Raw genomic sequence first — 17,474 nt, 5'->3', positions numbered from 1 at the left:
ACTTGCATGCCCCAAGAGAGCACCAGATCTCATTACAGATGGGTGTGCACCACCATGTGGTTGTTGGGAATTGAACTAAGGACCTTTGGAAGAACAGCCAGAGCTCTTAACCTCTGAGCCATCTCTCCAGGTCCCCCAGGTGAAATATTTTTATTATCAAATAATAGTTTTTGCCCCTCATAATTTTCTTTGATTGGAGATATGTTTTATCTGATATCCATGGAGTAAGTTTGAGGCACACATTATCAGATCTGACTCTGCAGCATCTGGAGACTAAGGTTAGCTATGTATACATGACCCTCAAGTAAAACCTCTGACGCTTCAGCTTAAGCAAGCTTCCCTGGTGGACAATCCTTTGGGTGCATTGTCATACATTCTTGCTGAAAGTAATAGCACTGGCCACCCAGCTCACTGGCAGAAGGCAACGGAAACATAAGTATAAAAATACTGCAAGAGGTCTGTGTGAAGAAAGCCATGAAGTCAAATCACCAAATAACCAAATAAATGGGAAATACAAATCACAGGAAGACTCAATAACCTTGATCAACAGATTTGGTGAAATCCCTATAGAAATCCTACCAAGGTAATTTTGAAGGTATTTGCTGAAGTAAATATGGTGGCTTAAATATAAAATTCCAGTTGTTCACTGTCAATTTAGAAAAAGGCAATCTTTGTTTAATGACCTGTTAATTCTACATCTCTTGTAATTACAGCTGTGGGTTGAATGTAAGGTCCCCTAGAATGTTATGTTCGAATGTAAGACCCACCATAGCACCATTGAGAGAGAGAGGTGCTGAAAGTGAGATAAGCAGAACGAGTTACCTTCCATCTTTGTCTTCCCACATTTTGCTATTCAGGGATGCATCCAAAGGTACCATCTTGGAAACTGAGAGTGTTTTGATCTTTTATATCTCAGCTTCCACAGCCATAAGTGACAAATAGCCCCATTTATAAATAACCTGCTGGATGGTATTTTGTTATCACAGCAAGAATGAACTAAGGTAATAGTTATTTTTATGCCTTTATGTTTTTGTAATATCACCTACACAATTGTGTCATCTGTAAAGATAGCTTTATTCCTTCCTTCCTAGTGCACACAGTATTCATTTCTCTTTTCTTGTCTTGTTACATTGGCCAGGACATGCAGTGTGATACTGAATAGGAGCAGTGAGAACAGCTATCACTGCCTTGTGTCTGGTCTTGGCAGGAATGCCTTTAGATTTTTAATTACAACACCTACGGGGATTTCTTCATAAGTGTTCTTTTCAGTTTAAGAACGTGTATCTATTTCTAGTTTGCTGAGAGTTCCTGAGAACTTGTGTTGGATTTTGCCAAATGCTTTTTCTATACCCAGATATATATATAATTTTGTATTAATTTATTCATATTACATCTAAATTGTTATCCCATCCCTTGTATCCTCCTATTCCTCCCTCCCTCCTGCTTCCCCCCTACTCCCCTCCCCTATATCTGTGACTGAGGGGGAACCTCCTCCCCCTATATATGCTCTTAGTATACCCAGTTACATTATCACATGTTTTTCCCCCTCAGTTGCATCTCTGCTGCCGTCCATTTCATTCTCCTCACCTCTGTCTAGCAATTCTCCCAGGATTGTCATCTTTCATGGTATTGTGAATCAAGTCTTCCTTTCTTGCCTGTGACCCTATTTGTTATGCTTTTCTCAGCTAGAACTGACCTGGTCTGTCGATTCATTATCAAATCTGGCCAAGGAGGATCCCTGAGAGGCTCATGTCCATCCCCTGAATTGCAGTCACATCTCTCCCTCCCTCCTTCTCTCCCCCTCCCTCCCTCTCTCCATCACTGCAGCTCTGCATCCTCCTTATGAGCGAGCGGGGCTGATAACATTTTGGTCCTTAGATGCTAGTTTTGTGAAGTGGCAGGCAGGGGTGATAGCTTCTAGAGCTCAGTAACATCTTTGCGTGTTTCTTGGCAGATGTGTTTCCATGCACAGGGGGCCAGGACCTGGCAGCCTGCAGAACTCTGCACTGGGGGAACAGGAATAGAGCCAGAAGTAAGCTCCAAACAAAGGGAAGTGGGCCTTTTCTGTCTTTATCTCTTATTTCTCAGTGATATGTCAGAAATCTGATATGGGCCTCCCTGGGCTAAAATCAAGATATTTGATGATTACATTCCCTTCTGGAAGCTCCGATGTGCTTATACGATGCCCACCCAGCTATCCAACACTATCCGTCTTAAAGTCCACTAACACTTGCAACCTTATTTCTTCTCCTCTATGAAGCCCAACAGTCTCACATGTTCTAGGGATTAGGGTGTGTGTGTGTGTGTCTTTGTGCATCTGCTCCCATAGTCATTGTGCAAGTCACTTAGAGCCTCTTGGGCTACTCACGTTCAGGGCTGAGGGTTCATTGTCCACCTTCTAAGAGATTATATTTTGGCCACTCTTGACATTATGACTTGGTAAATCCTGCCGCAAGTTTGTAAGTGCATAGTCATCTGATTTCTCATGGTTGGGTCTGCAAATCAAGACTAAATACCCATAGATGCTGTTTACAGCAGGTTTGGTTCTCCCCTGCAGTAAAAACAAAACAAAACAAAACAAAACAACAACAACAAAAAAGCCTTGCTTTAAAATCCTAGGGATCTGTGTTGTGATTTTTTCCACTTCATGGTACTCTTGCTGAATCTAATAGTTTTAGTGTGTACAGAGCAGCCAGGCTGCATGACTAAAGCAGGGTTGCTGTCCCAACCAATGGCTCTTCTGAAGATCCCTCTTCTAATGTAGGACTAGCTCACAGCTGACAGCCTGTGTGTGAGCCTGCAGGTGAGTGAGGCAGGACATCCATGCGAGCCATGCTGTCTCTGGATCCAAAGAAAGAAGCCAGAGGGCATACCTCCTTCTTCCAGTGGGGTACATACTTCTCTCTTCTGGGTGGGGTGTGCAAGATGTACTAGTTTGTACTTTACTGTGGGTAGGAGATCCAAAAATGCCTCTGACTTATAGAATTTCTGATTATTATTCTTGGGATTTTCTTTTCTCTTCCTGAGATGGATCATGCTGGGGTCTCCTGCATTCTGCTAACAACATCTGAGTAAAATAAAGAACAATTTTCTTTCAGAAAGATGGGGTTTTTGTTCATTTGTTTGTTTGTTAAACAAGTGGTATCACAAGCACATTAACTAAGCGCTTGAGCACAGCATCCCTTGCAACTATAACTACCAAGGCCTTTTCCTAGTTGGTGAGTCTCAGTTAAGTCATACCAACAAGCTAACGCATGGAAGAGAAGGCTTCCTGGGATTCAGGCCTCAGTTTCCAGAGATGGTTTCACAGAATGGAGGCTCTGTCTGTCTCTGTCTCTGTCTCTGTGTCTCCGTCTCTGTCTGTCTGTCTGTCTGTCTGTCTGTCTGTCTGTCTGTCTCTCCCTCCCTCCCTCCCTCCCTCCCTCCCTCCCTCCCTCCCTCCCTCCCTTGCTCTCACTAAGGGTGTACTTGCTGGTTATCTCCCGCAGGGGGAGATATTGTGCTGTAAGTAACTTGTGAGTGACCGCGCAGCCTTTCATTCTAAGCCAATCAGTTGGTTTTAGTGCTTTCTCCCAACTGGATCACTAGGAAAATCAGAAGCTTAGAACAGTAGCCTTGCACAGGAGCCTGGGGAATACAGAGATGCTGTAAAACACAGCTTGAGCTCAGAAGGAAGGGCATTGGTGAGTTTGTCCCCTACTAACCTTACTACACCCTCCCACACCCCTCACCTACCTCTACTTTCTCTGATTTTAAAAACATAACTTCCCCCAAGGTGAACCAATGCTCTATCTGACGCATTACTATAGATGTGAGATTGCTTTTTGATCACCCACCCTTCCTTTCTCCTCAAGAAAGCCAGACTTCTGAGGAACACACACACGAGGACTTCAAGTTGCAACCTGTAAAGTACTTTTTTTTTTTAAGTGCCTACACTAGAAACATGCTTCATGGGTCAGCTTTTTTATTTTTTTCTTGTTGATATTGTTTGTAAATTAACTTTTAAGTAATAAAGTTTAAGTAAATAAAGTTTTAAGTCATGTGGGGTATGCACATTAGGACTGTTTCCAAAATCTGAAATTCAATTTTTTTCTGGTTATCTTAAAAATGTATAAGGATAAGGAAATTCGGCAAAACAAGTAAGCTTGTGACTCAGTATGAAGTACAGAGGGTAAAAGGATAGGTGGTGAAAACAAATATTTTGGAAAGAATTAATGGCAGAAATGACAAATGAGAGAAAAAGCTGCATTTAAAGCATTTGTCTGCACACTTAGGTGGGAATAAGTATGGGAGATGTCTGGAAACCAGAAAGGCTCATTAAGAAGGGTGAGCTTTAAGGAAAGAAGGTAGGTAGAAAAATAAAAAATGTGATATAAAGAACTGTGCTCAGAGCTGGGCTTGGTGGCGCACAACTTCAAACCCAGCACTTAGGAGGCAGAGGCAGGCAGATCACTGTGAGTTTGAGGCCAGCCTGCTCTACAAAGCATCCAGGACAGCAAGGGCTACATAGAGCAACCCTGTCTCAACAAACCAAAACCAAAACAACAACAACAACAACAACAACAACAACAACACCTGTGCTCAGCAGGTAAAAGCACTGGCCACCAAGCCTGAAGACCCAGGTTCAACCCCTGGAATGCATGTGTTAGAAGAAGAGCCACTGCCCCAAAGTTGTCCTCTGAACCCCACACTCCCATCCTGGTATCGTATGGTCACACACATACACATATGTGTGTATAATGAAAATATGTTTCAAAGAAAATATAAAAACAAAATGGGAGATACTGTGGGCAAAGAGAAGAAAGGGGAGGCATGGGTTAAGAATCAACCAAAACTTAGTAAGTATTAAATGTCACTAGAAAATTTTGTTACGTAGTAAAAGAACAGAAAGAAGGAAGAAAAGGGAAATGGAAGAGAAGTGGAGAGGGGAGGGGAAGAGAGGGGAGGAGAGGAGAGGGGAGGGGAGGGGAGGGGAAGAGAGGAGAGGGAAGAAAACAGGCCTTTGGAGATAGTTGGGGTTACAGCTCAGCTGGCAGAGTGCCTGACTAGCATGCATGAAGCCCTGGATTTGATAAAAAAAAAAAATACACTGCATGTATGTATGGACCCTTCAAAGAATAAATTAAACATTAAATTTTTCCAAAGAAAAGAAACACCCATTGTTTCTTGGAAGATTATGGAAGGAGGTCAGGTAGGAATCTGCAATATCTGGCTTACAGGTTGGATCGAATTTGGTTGCTTGGCAATTTCTCCATAAATTACTAGTAGTGTCATGGCGACAAGACACAGCACCCTCTTAGACATCTTCATCTCTCTCAACTTTTCTCCCTGCTCTCCTGCTTTGGGTTCTCTAGCTGCAGGGGTTTTGTTTGTTTGTTTGTTTTGTTTCTGTTTATAAGACATGTTTATTTCTTTAATCCTAGCACTCAGGAGGCAGAGACAAGCAGATTGCTGTGAGTTCAAGGACAGGCTGGACTACAAAAGGAGTCCAGGATAGCCAAGGCTACACAGAGAAACCCCGTCTGGGGGGGGGGAGGGGAGATTTATTTATTTACTTTTTGTATGAGCGCTTTTTATCTGCATGTACATCTGCAAGCCAGAAGAGGGCGCCAGAGGAGCCGGAGAAAATATTCTTAAGTCTACTACATTCTAACTTCCCTTAGGGACCCTCCACATCCTTAATAGCTCTTGCGACCCTCAGAAGACCTCCAGCTTTCCCAGCAGTATGCTTCAAATCCAAATCAAATAAAACCGCAACACAGAACCAGATGACACTGAATGTTGGTGTTGGGGGATAGGACCTCTCATTTGTTATTGTTGGAATATGCAAAATAGTAATTACTTTGGAAGAATTTGGCAGATTTTTACAAAGCTAAATATTATCTTAGTATAGACTCCAATTAAATACTCTTTGGTTTGTATTTAGCCAACAGTGTTGAAAATATATGTGTTACAAAAAACAGAAACACAAAGTTTTATAGCAACTTTATTCATAATTGCTGAACACTGTAAGTAACTAAGATCTCTTTTTAAAAAAGAGTAAATAAGCAGATTGTAGCAAATCCATAAATCACTATGCAGTAATGAATAGAAATGAGCTATTAACCCACAAAGTAGACAAGAAACTTTAAGGGGCTGTTGGCAGTTTTGACAGGTATATACCATATACCTGAGGACCTTAAGAAGATGAATGGTCGCCAGCTTTCAAGAAGAGAAAATGACAGAACAGCCAAACCAGTCTGTAGATACTCTAATAGACGTGTGACATTACACAGCTGCTAAATGCAGTAAATGTCACACTGTGAACTTTAAATGATACAAATCTACAAAGTCATTTAGGAACTCAAAGGCTCAAAAGACTGCATGAATGTGGGATATCCCAAGAGAATTTATTATTTGTGTAACCATTCCAAATATTTAAAGACTCTGATCAAATTGATCTGTGTGTAGGGTGGGTAGAAACCTTGACTCAACTTTAGAAGGGGATGGCTTATGTCCGATTAAAGCAAAAGAAATCGAGCAGGAACCCGCTATTTAGTTGATAACACATTATTTCTCATCCAAGTACAGATAAACAATTTTGCCATATATACTACTGCTGTGTATCTATCATCTATACATTTAGGTATATATCCATGTAGCTATAGAACTATCTATATCTATGTATTTATAATGCGTGTGTCTATGAATCTATGCCTCTGTATCTATATCTATGCATTTTATCTACAGCAGCTATTTATTTATGGGCTATATCTACATATTTATGTAAATATAATTTATGTGTTTATGTCTATCATCATGTATTTATATACTTATGCATATATCTCTGTATGTATCTATTATCTATGTATCCATGCAGTTATCTATGTGACTGTTACCGATGTATCTATACTTGTATGAATATATGTATGAATATATGTATGTATCTATCTATCCATCTATCCATCTAGCATCTATAGTCTGATCCATGCATCTATTTACAGTCTGATTAATTAATTAATTAACTAGATGACTGAGATAGAGTAAGATTTATATTTCCCAGAGTTGGAATGGAAATCTATAGAGATGCACTGAGAAGAGGCTGAAATGTTCTATATAGTTTATGAATCAGATTTGGTAACATCTATGATAATTCTGTAATTTACTATATCTACAAATGGTTATGGATGCAGATATTTCTAAATCTATCTATCTATCTATCTATCTATCTATCCATCATCCATCTAATCTATGCAGGTTATTACACACATGCATTTCTTTGTCCTATTCTAATTCAGTTTTTTTTTTTAACTTTTTAGAATAGCCTTGGTTCACCTGGAATGGACAGATGTTAATGCCCTAAAATACCTTCCATTATCTCCCAGCTGCTGTCCCATGCCATCTGCTTCTAATAATTCCTATCAGGTCACCTCTTGTCCATATCCCAAAATACTTAACGTTGTCCATCTCCTCCATCCACTCAGATCAGGCCAGTGGTTCTATTTTTTTCTCCAGTGCCTTAATTCAGTATTTTTGTGATGGAAAGCACTCCTCCCATGAATTCAGTAGACACAGATACAAAAGAAAAGATTATATTACTTAAAATTGTTGGGGGCCAACAGAGTGGCCCAGAACTAGACATCCTTAGTAATCATAATGCTCTGGGTTCAAATTTCAGCAAAGAGGTTTGGAATTTAGTAGGCATGCATGCACACAGGTGGGGGAGAGCCAGGGGTAGGAGAAGACACATGTGAGTAGGACAGAGGGGCATAGTTTTAGTGCCTTTACTGATATTCTGGAATAATTGAGGAAACAAGTGGATAAGAAGAGAGAAATTCCAATTGCAGAATAATCCTAATGAGTTACGCAGATACTCCTGAAAGGAGGAACATACATCCCCACTCCTTAAACAGGGACTGTGCACAGTGACTTCTTCCCGTGGGCACAATACAGAAAGTGGAATGAGAAGGAGAAAAGGTTTAACTTCACAATGGAGAAACCTGGCAAATAGCACTTCAGCCAGGTGACATGAATCAATAGTAGTAGGTAGGAATCTCATGTGGCTAAAGGAACCTTTGATGTGACCATGTGGGCATGACTGTGGTCACCCTCAGAACTCACCCCTCAGTCTAAGCATCAGGCAAACTCGTATAGTGGTGCATCCAAACAATTGCCTGAGCAGTTGTTCCTAACTGTCAGTGTCTTCAAAACCAGCAGCTCTGAAAAGCTGCCACATCCTTCAGGAACCTAAAGGAGACATGATAATTAAATGTAAATGTGGATGGAATCTGGGGCATAGAGAAGGGGACGTTTGGTATAGGCTATTGAACCCCAAATAAAATCATAGGACCTTTAAGTTAGCTTAGTTATAAGAGTAGATATTGCCGTCTGACTTTCAGTTGAAATGGGCAGGGAAGGGACATATGGACGACCATGACCCCGCCCCCAAAGCTGAGGGTTTCTGGGAGTTGATGGCTACTTGGGAAGGAAAAGCCAGCTTTCTTAAGGGTGTGGATTCTAGTAATTCAAACATGCTGCTGTATATTCCCTAACGTCTTAACACCCATCAGTATATAGCAGCACAAATTGGGCTCCTGTTTCTTTAAAAACAAACAAACAAAAATAGGATATTAAGTTGGAAGAGAAGTTGTGTAGATTGGGGAGGAGTTATGTGGTGGAGTTAGGAAGAGGAACAGGAAAGCGAATATAATCAAAACATATTGTATGGATGTCTTAGATTTTAAGAGAGTTAACAAACATCATGTATTCTTTTAAAGATTTACTTATTTTATGTATATGAGTGCTCTATTTGAATGTATGTCTGCATGCCAGAAGAGGCATCAGATCGCATTATAGATGGTTGTGAGCCACTATGTGGTTGCCAGGAATTGAACTCAGGACCTTTGGAAGAACAGCAGTCAGTGCTCTTAACCGTTGAGCCATCTCTCCAGCCTAATGTGTTGTGTTTTTTAAAAGCAGAAGAAAACTGGCTACATACATGGGGAGATTTGTGTGATACTCAACATTGGCCAGAGAAGACCTTTAACAGTGTTTAGGTGCTGCATGTTCAGGTGTGGATGAATCATCTGCATTAACCCTGATCCTCTCAGGGAACTTCATGGACTAGGGGGCACAAGGTACGTAAGAGCCAGTGGGAGAGAAGGAGAGCTATGGAATTCTGACTTCCAGACATGACAGGAAGGCTGCAGACATCTACTCCCAGAAGCTATGGTTACCCAACAAGATTAAGCCAATCAAAATTCCTGCAAGGATGAGGTGGGGACTCCAGGACACTACTCCTTGCTGAGGACCTATTAACAGTTTATGGCTACCAATGCAAGGAGAGTCACACTCCTTTGGGGACATGGCTGCTGGCATGTGTTCATGGCCTGGCCCAGTAGGTGGCCACACAGTTATGTGATTTGGGTAGTACTCATTGGACTCAGGAAGTTATGAAAAACAAATAATAAAAAATAAATGAAACTGAGACACAGACTGGAGTCCAGGGAGAGTTAGGAGAAGGTAGCAGATGGATATGATCAGTATATGTTGTATAAATCTATAAGACCTTCAAAGAATAAAAATGTTATTTTTTAAAAAAGAAAACAGTAAATTCTCCCCAGTTCCCAATAGTCTAGACTACTCACTTCTATATCCTGCCAACTTATACGTTCTTCACCCTACCATGTCTTATGCTTTGGTTTAATATCAGAGAGGATGGATTCCATAGCAGAGCCAAACTCAACGATACCGGACACACCGTTTTCATACTCACAAACGAAGCCAGCAGTGTGCATGGCTACCAGTGACCCTTTAGAATCGAATATGGGAGAGCCAGAAGACCTGCAATAAAAAGTGTTGCCACAGATAAGCACACCAGGCTCATGGAATGTTTCTTGGAAACTTCTTGGAAAAAACAGATGTATTGCGTGGTATTACTGTCACCTATGGCGTCTCTTTCCTTAATGTGCTCATCTTGAGCAGCCACAACACAGGTATCATTACACTTCTGTTTTACATCAGGATGACCAACCATATAAATCAACCCACTGGACAGTTACAGGAGCTATTCCAGTCTACAATTCAGCAGGTACCTGCTTTCTATTTTCCTTCAGTTTCAGGACAGCATAGTCAAGGATTTCATCAGATATTTTTAAACCAGCGTTCAACAAAAAAGAAGCAGCTGTCTTGTTTTTTCCAGGAATTCTTCATAATCAAATGTGTCTTTCACACATTGATCAATTTTATCTGCCCACCTACTTTGCTCTATGCCTTTCCCCATGATGCCATTTATCACATGCCAGCAAGTGAAAATGTACAATACTATAAAAACGAAGCAGGTGGCTTAACCCTCATTTCCACTGTTGTTCCAAACTATGAGCCCAATTGAGTCACGGAACTATGAAAGAAGTTTGAGCACTTTAGTTGGGGTGGAGGTTTTTTGTTTTTGTTTTTGTTTTTTTGTCAGTTTCCCGAAGTTTGCTTTATGCTTTTCAAATGAGGAAGTTCTCTTACTTCGCTTTTCACTTTCTTCTCTGATGTATGCTCTGAGCTTTTCACATTCTCTTTTCAATGCGGGGTATTCATCCACAATGTATTCTTTTAACTCCCAGTAAGATGGCTTCTCTAAATCAATGGAGTCTACTGCCTGAGGATGGCTTTTTCTCTCAACCTCAACCTGAAAGGGCTCATCCTCTAACTAGTCAACTGGCTGGGTGTTTTCTATGATGGTGTCTAGGTCTTTAATGAGTTTCCAGTGGTCACTCTCTACAAAGGACTGAGACCTGCCATCCTTCCTCAGAGTGGCCTTGATGGTCTCTCCCTTGAAGCCATAGACACAGAGTTTGTTCCTGTCTTGGTGAAGTTTTCTACACTTGAGAATCCTTCCACTGATCTTCCCAACTGTGTGAATGTAAAAGCTGATGCAGTCAGTACACACCGGGCACTGTGTACTGACTTGCTTATCTTCATTCTTTTCACTTTCAGTTTTAGAAAATGTGATGGCCCCGTGGATGCCTTCTGGGAAACAGCAGAGGGGTATGCCAAAATTTATGTACTCTTTGATTCCTTCTTTGCCACACACCAGCATTTCCTTACCCTGTTGACTTTCTAGCTCTGCTTTGACAACCCTGAGAGTGTTGAGTGCTGTGTATAAGCTATCTGTCTTCCTCTGTGTGAGCGTGTATTTCCTTTTTTCATTTTTTTGAGATTTCCATCCAAGGTGATGTTAATTGTCTTATATGGAGAAATAGTCTGATCTTGCCGATATTTCTTAGATGAATATTCCCATTGGTCCTGTGTGTTTGCTATCTCATTTGCTCTTTTTTTTTAAAGGTTCCACCTTAATTTGACAGGTTAATTGCAATCACTCTATTCTTCTTTAGGGACCTAGAAATATAGTCCAGTGTTTCCATTTTTAGCGTGCGATTCACAAAATTCCTGTGGGAAACTCAGTGCCAACCCCAAAAGACCAGTGGGTATAATTAACCCAAGTTTAACTTGGGACCCAAAACATAAGCTCAGCTTCCTATCAAATGAATCAGATAATCTCCTATTGCATTTGGTACATTTCCCAACCAAAAAGGGGAGACACAAGTGTTTATACAAATATTTTTAAATATACCAACTTCCTGATGGGGTATTTTAGGTCTTGCTTATTATTTTAAACAATATAATTTTCATCTTTGCTAAGCACAGTGGTGCATTGTACTGGCAATTATGTGTATTTGTTTATCTATTACTTATTTTTTTTTTACTGCTATAGGGTTTTATTATGTAATCAAAGTTTCCCTGGAATTCTCCAATTATCCCCTGTTGGCCTTAAACTCACCATTGTCTTCCCTGTGCCTGAATTCTAAGGATACTTCACCATGCCAAGATTTAAATTTTCTAGTTTAAAACACCAAATTCAGAAAGAACACAGTACAATGATTTAATACCAGGTATTCAATGATAAGAAAAAATATTACTTAACTAATTATTTGCTCATAAAATAGTTATTTTGGGTAACAGATAAATTTATTCACCCAGCATCTAAAATGCCAGAAGCTGCCATATCTTCTATTACCCCAATACTCAAATCCTATAAATAGATAAGAAAGAAAATGGCCTCCATGACCATTTGATAAACATTCTAAGGCCCTGAATATTTTCCTTCTAAGTTCCTTTCCAAGTGTCACATAATAACCAACAAAGAAACTGAACTTGCAAATGCTAATACTAAATCTCTAATCATCTCCCACTGGTCTATGCATTCCTTTGATCAACTTTGTGCCCACAACTCCCATTTTCATAAGACGCATCAGAGGAAGGACAGCAGGTTACCAAGGAGAGACTTGATATCCTATGAACATATACAGGGGGAGGAGGTCCCCCTCAGTCACAGACATAAGAGAGGGGAGTAAGGGGAAAGCAGGAGGGAAGGAGGAATGGGAGGATAGAAAGGATGGGCTATTGGGATGTAATATGAATAAATTAATACAATATTTTTTAAAAGAGCCAAGGAAGTGTACTGGCTCATTTTCCCTATGCCATGTTATCATGAAAATGATGCCAACAGTCATGGCCTCATATTCCAGTACCACTACACACTGGCAACAAGGATAGCAATGACAGAATATGATAAAGATTAAATCTGTTATCACTTGAAATAACACTAATATTCTCAGGTGGGTGTAGAGATTAAGACTAATGTAAGGTAACATAGATTTACTCTAGTCATGCCTAGGAATTCCCCTGAAGCATGTCTGGAGACTAAATGCTGTCCTTGTCACACTGTGTGGAGGGAGTGCTGTAAATGACTCTCAGTTACTGAAAGGCACGTGGGCAATTCTGATATGTTTCCCTGTGTGTGTCTGTGGGGGGAGGGGGTTGCTGTGGTTGTTGTTGTTTCTTGAAACTTTATAGAGCAGGAATGTGAAGGTTTCCTCTGGCTTTCTGAGTGCTGGGATTACAGGCCTTGCTGGCCTGGCACTTTTAGGGAAAAGGGAAGTAGAGTATGCAGTTATCAAATTACTGCTCTATAATAAAGTGATACAGAAACAGATCTAGGCTTGGCATTGGTTTTCCAGCTATTCGGGTCTTCTAGCTTTTTGGAACTTGGATAAGAAGAAACAAATCAGAGGCTTTGAAGCGGCAATCTCAAGCGCCTGTCGATACTGAACCTTCCTGATTTATTCAAGGAGCTTTGCAGTTCCAGAAAACAGTCATTTTTGTAACTGAGTCTGGAGAGTAGAAAGTGCTCCAACTTCACGTCAGCAAACTTACTCAACTCTTAAGTCTTCCCTCCCCCCCCCCCCCCCCCGACTCCCAGCAACTCCCTTCTTTCCTTCCTCTCAGTAAAGAAATGGGAAACACAGTTTTCCTCACCTGTCTAACAAGGCCACAGTAAGAATCAATATACAAAAATCATTTTATAAATACGAGAACTATAAGAATATGGGTTGTTTTGATTCAACAGATCATCCATACTCAGAATATTTCCACGCTATGAAATAGTAATGATTTCATTTTACCAAAGTGTATCTTAAGAGATTGCATTTGATTTTATTATTATCATCATAATTATTGTTTTTAGCAAAAATCATAATATTTTCCTTAAATGAAAGGCTACTTTAATGTCACTTAAACTTGAATTACAAATCCCTTCCCCAATCCCATGCATTAAAATAGGAAGAATGAGGTAAGTGAAAATTATTTCACAATACACAAGGAAGCAGATTCCTGGCAGGAAGAACTACGCAATCTAGGACCGAGGATGGCCAAGTCCGCTACGTGTGCATTTCACAGCAGGGCAGAGAGACATACCTTAGAAGAACTGCACACAGGTTTCCTTCTTGCCCATATAGTGCTCAGTTCCCTCTGTGACTTTCCCTCCTCACAGCTCATGGTGGCTTAAAGATGAAACAGATGGTTCACCTAAAACACCATTTTCAAAATGATTCAATTTGTGGCAGAATCTGTACAGCTGTCATATGTTACTCAGTGGAAATGTTTAATTGCGGTCCCATATCGCACTTCAGCTTGGGCCTGTTTGCCCCAGTATGCTAAATTAGCAAACAGCTAGCTTACCCACCAAGCATAATCACCCCAACAACAGAGAGCATTATGTGTCAAACAGTATGCTAAAAATTTAACAGAAAATTACTTCTACCCCTCTTTGTGGCCTGCCCCCCACAAAAAATAAAATTGATAATAATAATAATAGTAATAATAGTAGTAGTAATAATAATAATAATAATAATAATAATAACAACAACAACAACAACAACAAAAACATTCCAGTTTATGGTACCCATATACTCACTGGAGCATGGTCAAACTCCCAGTGGCCAGCCCCTTAAAGAAAACTGAGTCCTTCTCACTCACAGACCCCACCCTCCAGAAGCCATCAATTGTGAATAGCTACACTTCAGAATCCTTATCACAATTTTTAAGAGTTCTTCCCGACTATTCTGTTACTTTTTGGGGGGGGGGGGAAGTGTAGTAGGGGTGGGGTAGGGGTTGTCACAAAGCCTTCTACATCTCTCTCAACTGTGAGTCTACAGTCATAAGTCACGGGCCATAAGGAATCTAAAGAAAAACAAGTCTTTATAGATATAATACAACATACTTTAATGAAAAGGGAAATCAAATTAGTACACAGCAATAGAGTCTTTGGTTTCCAGATGACAGGACTTTCGATTTAGAAACCTGGGGGCGTGGCGTGGGGGGGGGGCGGGTAAAGAAAGAAAAGAAACGAAACCTGGGACAGACTAGGAAAGGATTTTCAAGTTTTGTATCAGAAGAATGCATTTAAGAGTATGCCCATGAGTCTTTCTCTTATTGGAGCACTTTTCGGCAAGCTTTAGAGTCTGCCAAGCCTCAAGAGAAGGATCCTTTGCCCTGCCCTTCTGCAGGACAAGATGACAGGGAAGGTACTCCACTGTTACATAAGAGGCCTAAAAATAAACAATCCACTATATTCCTTGGTTCTCATAAGGCTGTTAAGATTGAGAATGATAGCAAAGATGAAGATATGGGTGGTCCACTCTCTCCTAAAGAAGAGAAAGATTTAGAGGAAGAGGCCACAAAACACGATAATCCAGATTGGCCTCCTTTGATATCTAAAACGCAGCTGCAGCCTAAAGAGTCTGAAAAAGGCAAAATCCCTGTCTCTTCACTGGGACTTGAGGTAGGGTAGGGCTCTTAACAAGTTGGGACAGCTTGTTTGTTTTCATGTTATTTTTGATGATGAGGATGATAAAGAACCTTCATGGAAGCCTTTACGCTATAAGCTTTCCAAAAAGCCTAAGTGGACTAGTACAAATTATGGACCTACCTCACCATATACAGTTATTTTAGTGGAAAGTCTGAACAGTAGATGGATGACCCCTTTACTACTGGCTTCAGGTTGCTAAGTCATATTTTTATTTTAAATGTTTATTTTAACCTATATGTGTGAGTATTTTCTCTGCATCACAAGTGTGGCCTGCCAGAAAAAGGTGTCAAAGCCCCTGTCACTGGAGTTACAGGTGGTTTTGAGCCATCATGTGGGTGCTGGGAATTGAACCTCGGTCCTCTGCAAGAACAGCAAGTGCTCTTAACCACTGAACCATCTCTGTAGCTGTCTAAATCATTTTTGACTAGGGGAAAACCTTTTGCTTTTGAGAGTTATACAAGGAATTAGCAAAAAGGAAGCTGCCTAACAGGAGTTGAAAGGAGAGGAAGTAGGATGACGACAGATGTTAACGGCAACTGGACACTGCATCCTGCCGACTATCTTACTAAAAGAGGTTCTTACCCAATGCTCGGCTTTCTCTGTAGCAGCATGAAGAAGGCTCCCTTCTTCTGGTGTTACGACAGGATTAATTAATATTAGACAAAGGGCTGATGAACCTTTTGAGGTTTTCTTATCTTGATTGATGGAAGATGTGAATAAAATGGTTCCTCAGGATGAAGCTGCACACATTATTATTTTTTTCATTATTATTAAATAACTGGCTTTTGAAAAAAACAAACTCTTGCCAGACTCCTATAAGCCCAATCAGAAGATAAGGAGATCTTAATGAATGTGCTAGCGTATGCTCCGAGTCGCTCTTTTCTATTTATAAGGAGTAGCTATTGCAGCAGCCTTGCAGGAACAGAGCACCACTCAATTTTTTAAAAGGTCAGAAAAACTACACCCAAGAAGGAAGGAATAAAGTATTTTTTTTATATGGCCAACAAGGACATTCTAGTAGTGACCGTTTAAAGAAAGGACAGAAGAGAATTGCCACTACAGAGGCGGATCCCAGACTCTGGCAGAATGCCACAGATAAACACAACTTTCATTAATAGGCCAAAACCAACATGCCCTTGATGTCAATGGGGGAGAGAGGGCCTTTCCAAATATTATAAGGACGGAATGTTGCTCCCTCCTATAAAGGCTCAAGGAGAAATACTTAGCCCTGCTAATAAGAGCATCATGATCCCGGTCTGCCACTCTGGAAACTGGGTGTGGGGTCAACCCCTGGCCCCCCAAATAACAGGGATAACAATAAACCTTTTTCTTAGCTAAGAGAGGCCCCGAAATTCTTCTGTGGCACTCCAGGCAATGCAGGATTGGATCTCATTTCTTTTTTCTTTCTTTCTTTCTTTTTTTTTTTTTTTTGGTTTTTCGAGACAGGGTCTCTCTGTGTAGCCTTGGTCATCCTGGACTCACTTTGTAGACCAGGCTGGTCTCGAACTCACATCGATCCACCTACCTCTGCCTCCCGAGTGCTGGGATTAAAGGCGTGCACCACCACGCCTGGCTTGGACCTCATTTCTACACCTTAGCAATATAACCCCAAATCCTCTCATAATTTGTATACCCACTGGAGTGTTTGGCCCTCTGCCTCCAGGGTATATGGAACTTATTCTAGGAAGAAGCTCAACCTCCCTACAAGGAATTCCAGGGGTAATTGATTTAGATTTTATAGGCAACATTAAGGTTATGCTTCAGTGCCACACACACCACTAAAACCATACAAATACATCTGGGACAGAGAATTGTACTATTACTCTTGATTACCTATCTTTCATTAGAGAAAGCAGACTCCTCTGAAGAAAGAGGAAATAGAGGGTTTGCTTTGCAACATGGCATTCTGGGTGCCCCATGAAAATCTTACAGGTACAGGGTAAGGCTATTGAGGATCCTACAGATACAGGAGCCGAGGTTTCCTGTATTGCTGGAAAAGACTGGCTTTCCTCTTGGCAAACTCAGAATACACCATCAACTTTAATAGGCTTAGGACAAGCTGCCAATGTGGCAAAAAGAACCCAGATTTTAACATGGTCAGATGAAGAGTCTTGGGGTTTCTTTTGTCCCTATGTGATTCCATCTTTACCTTTCATGTTATGGGCAAGAGACATTTGGAGCAGATGGGAGTTCTTTTAATTATACCAAAGTTGCTGCTCAAATGGTACAAATGAAATTTGATCCCAATAAGGGACTAGGGAAAAATAGTCAGAGCATTACAGAACCCATACATCCT

The 17,474-nt window shown here is 40.7% G+C and overlaps 1 pseudogene across 1 annotated transcript; it reads right to left on the bottom strand.

Annotated features, from left to right (window-relative positions):
- Positions 1-8,183: 8,183 nt before the first annotated feature.
- Positions 8,184-13,866, bottom strand: LOC311609449 (serine protease FAM111A-like; annotated as a pseudogene). Its single transcript has 4 exons — positions 13,786-13,866; positions 10,060-11,149; positions 9,664-9,885; positions 8,184-8,226 (listed from the first exon to the last, which is right to left on the bottom strand). The product of its transcript is annotated as a serine protease FAM111A-like (transcript).
- Between the last annotated feature and the right edge of the window lie 3,608 nt (positions 13,867-17,474).

Source organism: Acomys minous, assembly GCF_964271855.1.
Source record: "Acomys minous genome assembly, chromosome: 2".
Lineage (NCBI taxonomy): Eukaryota > Metazoa > Chordata > Mammalia > Rodentia > Muridae > Acomys > Acomys minous.
Note: the sequence above shows the minus strand (reverse complement) of the source record. Positions and strands in the feature narration are given on the sequence as shown.